General features: G+C 38.3%; 1 long non-coding RNA gene across 3 annotated transcripts in view; it reads left to right on the top strand.

The window, feature by feature from the left end:
• Positions 1 to 1815: 1815 nt before the first annotated feature.
• LOC123973408 overlaps positions 1816 to 5324 on the top strand; it is a 12841-nt gene continuing 9332 nt past the window's right edge. For 2 of the 3 annotated variants that reach the window (XR_006825614.1, XR_006825613.1), the window contains exon 1: positions 1935 to 2103. This is a non-coding gene — a long non-coding RNA (uncharacterized LOC123973408). The other variant, XR_006825615.1, reaches the window with a different exon arrangement.

Raw genomic sequence — 5324 nt, 5'->3', positions numbered from 1 at the left:
CCAGAGCCTCGGGGCCCTGACAGCAAACGCTCTGTCCCCTTTAGTTTTCAGTCGAGACTCTGGAACAGACAACAGACCTCTGCCCGAGGATCTCAAGGTACGTGCTGGTGCGTATGGGACTAAAAGTTCAGAAATATAACAAGGCGAGAGGCCATGAAGAGCTTTAAAAGTGATCAATAGAATTTTAAAGTCAATTCTAAAACATACTGGGAGCCAGTGTAATGAAGCTAAAATAGGAGTAATGTGGTCATATTTCTTTGTTCTGGTTAAAAGCCTGGCAGCTGAGTTCTGGACAGTCTGGAGTCGATCAATAGATTTTTGGGTTAAACAGGTGAAAAGGCTGTTGCAATAATCCAGGCGTGATGAGATGAAGGCGTGTAAAATGGTCTCGGTGTCCTTAAAAGTTAACATAGATCAAATTTTTGCTATATTTCTAAGTTGATAAAAACATGATTTGTGGTGTGCTGCTCGAAAATTTATTTACTATCACCAAGTTTCTTTGCCACAGGCTTAATGTGATTTACTAGGGAACCAGCAGATGGCAGTATTTGTTTTGCCATCTGCTGGGACCCGATGACCAGGATTTCTGTTTTTTCTGATTTAAGCTGGAGGAAATTATTTGACATCCATTTTTTAACTACACAAAGGCAGTTGTTAAGTGAACTCAGCATTCCAGGGTCTGTGGATCTGACGGGATCTGATCAATGGTGTCAAACCTTTTTATATACAGTCTATGTGTCAAACGCAGCGCTAAGGTCCAGGAGTACTAGGACTGAGCACATGCCTTCATCAGCAGACATTAAAAGGTCATTGGTGACTTTAAGCAGGGCAGGGCTAGAATCTTTGCAATAAAAGGCAGTTTTGAAATTGGTCTAAATTTTGTGGGAGGGAGGGATCTAAACCAGGTTTCTTTAAATGTGGGTTCACAAAAGCCATTTTAAAATAATCAGGGACACAACCAGTAGATAGAGAGCTGTTAAAAACAGAGATCAAATGGGGCCCAACAGAATCCATTACTTTCATTAAAAACTTTGTAGGTATTACATCAAACAAGCTTATGCAGTCTATGGTAAACACTAACGCTCCCCCGGTGTTCCAAGTTCCCAGTAAAGCTAATCTGACCAACTACTAATGGCAGCTATAGTTAGCTGTTAACTAACGTCAGCAACAAGTAAAGCTTTCTGTGCATTAGGAAACTCTGTGAATCACAGAGTTGAGGCAGAGCAGACGGGGGACAAGAGAGAAAATTTGAATATATTTCCAATATATTTCTCCATCAAATGATCCAGTTTGAGCAAAATCTGTGAAAATAAAGTTGTTTTTGTGTAGCAATCTGTGGGGCCCGGCCCCAGAAACACTGTGCTTCAGCAGCGTCATATTGAAAAATCTTTTCATTGGACGCTAAATTAATACAAGAAGTGCAGAATGAGTCATTTTAAAATGTTTTTACCAATGACAAACTCTTAAATATCATCAAGAATACTATATGACACATGGAGGGGCCAGATGCTGCCATAGTGGTGACAAAGTGCAAAGCATATCATATAAAAATGGATTTTGATTTCATGGTAATGTAAGATTGTTTTAGCATTGGATGTTTCTCTAAAAATAAACTGAGCAGACATGGATCATTACGCTCTTGTCATCCAAAAGTAACTAAAAGTAATCAGGTTATACACTGCTTTTATTTTCTGGTACTTGGATTAGGTCACTGATTAGGCCTACATTTTTTTTAACAAGTAATTAGTAATTGTAGCAGATTACATTTTTAAAGTAATCCTCCCAACCCTGATGGTAGTCAAATTCAAAGGAGAGTTAACTTCCAGGGCGAGTTGACAGTAGGTGGTGATCTTCCACAAACACATGACGGTGTCTGCGCGCAGTGATGCTCTGCCTTCAGCCACAGGTGTGCGGCTGCCAGCAGCAGGTGAGCTGATGGGTTACTGAAAAGTAAAATACTTTAGGTGTAACTTTCAAAAGTGCCACGGTTTTCCCGATTTTGTTATTTGGGTTGGCCTACCTGGTAGCTGGTTGTGGACTTCGGCCCCGGACGGTGAAGTTTTGGGGTTTTCTGCCATGTGTTCCTCAAATCAAGTCACGCTGGTGAGTCGGTTTTGATTTAGAGAACTCTCGTTGCTGGTTGGTCATTCTCATTGTTGTGGGCTATGTTTTCGGTAGAGATTGGGTTAAAGATTTTGTCAAGGTAGCATTTCAGGACTCTGCTGGTGGAAAACGTACTCATATTTTAAAAAAGTACTTAATTACAAGTAAAAGTGAGTGGACACCTAAATAGTGATGATGTCTGTCCGGGTCAAATTGATAAGCTCATTGTTATAATAACCGATTTTTTCTTTTTCTATATTTCTCATGAGGATCACCATCTAATTGGCGTTTGAATATTTATGAATATAAAGGAATTAAGCAGCTTTGCTGTTGTGTGTAATTTAAATATACAAATACAGTACTGTAAAGGCTATAAAAACTAGCTTGCTGTAATTCAAATTATTTAAATGTTGGATTTAGTTACATTCCACCACTGTTTGATGGATTGGCATAGCTTTTGATAGACATGCTTCCTAAATGACCAATAACTGTTGATGTACATAACATTCCCATCACAGTAAAGATTAGAGCAGAATTGATTTGTAGATTAATTAGGATTTTGAACCCTGAATCTGCAGAAATTTTGTATAATAATACATTCACTCATTCCAGCTTCTGTGTGAATATTTTCTGGTTTCTTTCTTTTTGGTCTTTCATGACAGTAAACTGATTATGTTTGAGTTTTGGACTGTTGGTCAAACAAAACAAATTTGAAGATGGCACCTCAGGCTCTGGGAAATTGAGTTTTTCATTATTTCCCTAAAAGCAGCGAATCCTTTTTGGGAAGCTGGAACCAGGGACTGTTTCATATATCTGCTTGATAAATTTGACTATCATTTTGACATTTGACTGGTTATCTGTCCAGTACTCTGCATTCTGTTGCTGTGGCTTGACACATCTGTTTGTAGCTGTTCTTTGGTCTGGACATGTTGTTTACAACAACTGCAGCTTACTGTACTTAATTTTCCCACATATTTGTGAACTCTGACTTTCTGGTCCACTTGGTTGGCTAACTGCCTGTCTCTCTGTTAGCTCAGGAAGGGCAAGACTTGGCGATGTGTTTTGGTACTGTAGAAAACCTAAAAAGAACCTGTTGTTAATAGCAGCTCTTGGGACAGTGTAAATGTCATACCAAACCAAATCTGGTGCCATTACACCTTTAAGTTGTGCTCCAGCGACATTCATTTTAGTTATCAAAATTTTGCAGTTAGGTATTGTCATTGCCACCATCCAGTCAGCATAGATTTTTAACACTGTGGGTCACAGGAGACATTTCGCCATGTCACAGAAGGAAAAGAACAGGTGTAAATAATCAAATACATGCATTTTGCATTTTTGTTACCATTTGTAGCTACATAACATTATCTTGGCTTGAACATTTTATTCAACATAAGCGATGAATAAAATCAGAGCAGTCTATGGTAAACACTAACGCTCCCCCGGTGTTCCAAGTTCCCAGTATGGGCAAAGCAATGCATGAGAGCAAGAAAACAAGAGATGATCTTTGTTTTCTTGGTGCCTCACACAAGTGTTTACTGAGAACGACACAATGTGTTTGACTATTTAGTCTTCATAACGTGGACTTCATATAGTGCCTTCAAGTGAGATTGTGTTGACAGAATCCATTTGAACAACCACTGATATTACATTCATGACTTTGTAACGATAGAATTTCTGAGAGTTAACAAATTTTCATTTACAGTTTTAAAAATGTTGGAGCCCTTCGAATATAACTTTTAATTTAAAAAAACAGCTGTTTACTGTTTTTTAAAAACAAGGCTTCATCCATCTTTGTTGTGAACAAGTTTTCCCACAACTTAAACTACTTGAAATTTAATTTTAAGGCACTAATACTTTGATATTATCCAAGAGTGGAGCATGTTGACTAGTGTGACTTTACTTTGTTTAATATGATGTCAGGAGCTGGGCAGGCTTGACAGCACTACTGTATAAATCAGACATCACAAAAAGTTTCACAATGAAACATACACATGATGCCGTATCTCTACCCAACCCACAGCTTCTCAATACCCTGAAAAACCATCCTCCGCACTTTTCCATCCCCAAATTTCCAATGCATGGTAACAGTCAAATTAGACCGGTGGAAAAACTCTTTGCACATCGGTTTAACAAATTTTCTCATTTATTTTAAATGCAACAGCAGATTTGACACCAATAACAGCCATGTGCTCTGCTGGGTGTCCTTGAGCAAGCCATTTCAAGACATTGATCAGTTTTAAACTGTATGTTGTTCTTGAGTGTCACTGAAACACACCATGATGGTAGGCCTAGTGATTATTTTCCTGCAGGGCATTGGACACAGGAAGTACTTTTCAGTTGACTTCTCCCCTCCAACAATATCACAAAACAGACACATTTGATGTTATAATTAATTGAAATAATTTTGTAACCGTAATTATACATTCAAATTAAATCTGAGTACTTCAACAACAGAAACGACTGCACATTAAAAATCAAAACTGGGGCAGAAATATCACATTTTTGGCATCTGTACTGTTGCACTGGTGGTGACATGTCATGCAGATCATTTTTAATCTAGTGACTGCAAGGATGATAAAAACAGGATGGTAGAAACAGACCTAGGTTCAGATGCACATAATAAGTATGTAACTATGACCAGAAAATGTATGTAGAAAGTCTTTATCAGCTGATCTGGACACAGTTTTTCACTTCTTTAAAATTATGTTTCTGTAACTATAAGAGTGTGGAAGGGCGCTTGGATGGAGCTGCAGACTAGCTAACTACTTAACTGACTGGTTTTATCCAGCTGGCTAATCTAATCTGACGTACCCGCCCAACTGAAAGATAAGAGATTATAACTACCTAACTGACTAACACAGACACTTTTTCAAATGTGTTGCTAAAAACCAGAATACTTATGTACCAACTTACTAGCTAACTAGATAGCTAATTCCCAAAGTGACTCAGGGTGTATCCAGTAGGCATACTTGAAGTGCCACTTGCTTGTACAGTGCTTGTCACTGCCTCCTAACGCCAGGTTCTGTTATTTATTTATATAGCTCTTCATTTTTTGTGTGGGAATCCCCAAGCAGTAGTGAAACATCTCCATCACAATTTCCCAGAGCCCAAGTTGATGTATTTAAAATGATCATTTTGTCTAAAGAGTCTAAAACCCAAAGGTTTTCAGTTCACTAGAGTTCACTTGATTAAGAAAACCAGTAAGTTGAGATGCTGCAACC

Source organism: Micropterus dolomieu, linkage group LG07 (genome assembly GCF_021292245.1).
Source record: "Micropterus dolomieu isolate WLL.071019.BEF.003 ecotype Adirondacks linkage group LG07, ASM2129224v1, whole genome shotgun sequence".
Taxonomy (NCBI): domain Eukaryota; kingdom Metazoa; phylum Chordata; class Actinopteri; order Centrarchiformes; family Centrarchidae; genus Micropterus; species Micropterus dolomieu.
Note: the sequence above shows the minus strand (reverse complement) of the source record. Positions and strands in the feature narration are given on the sequence as shown.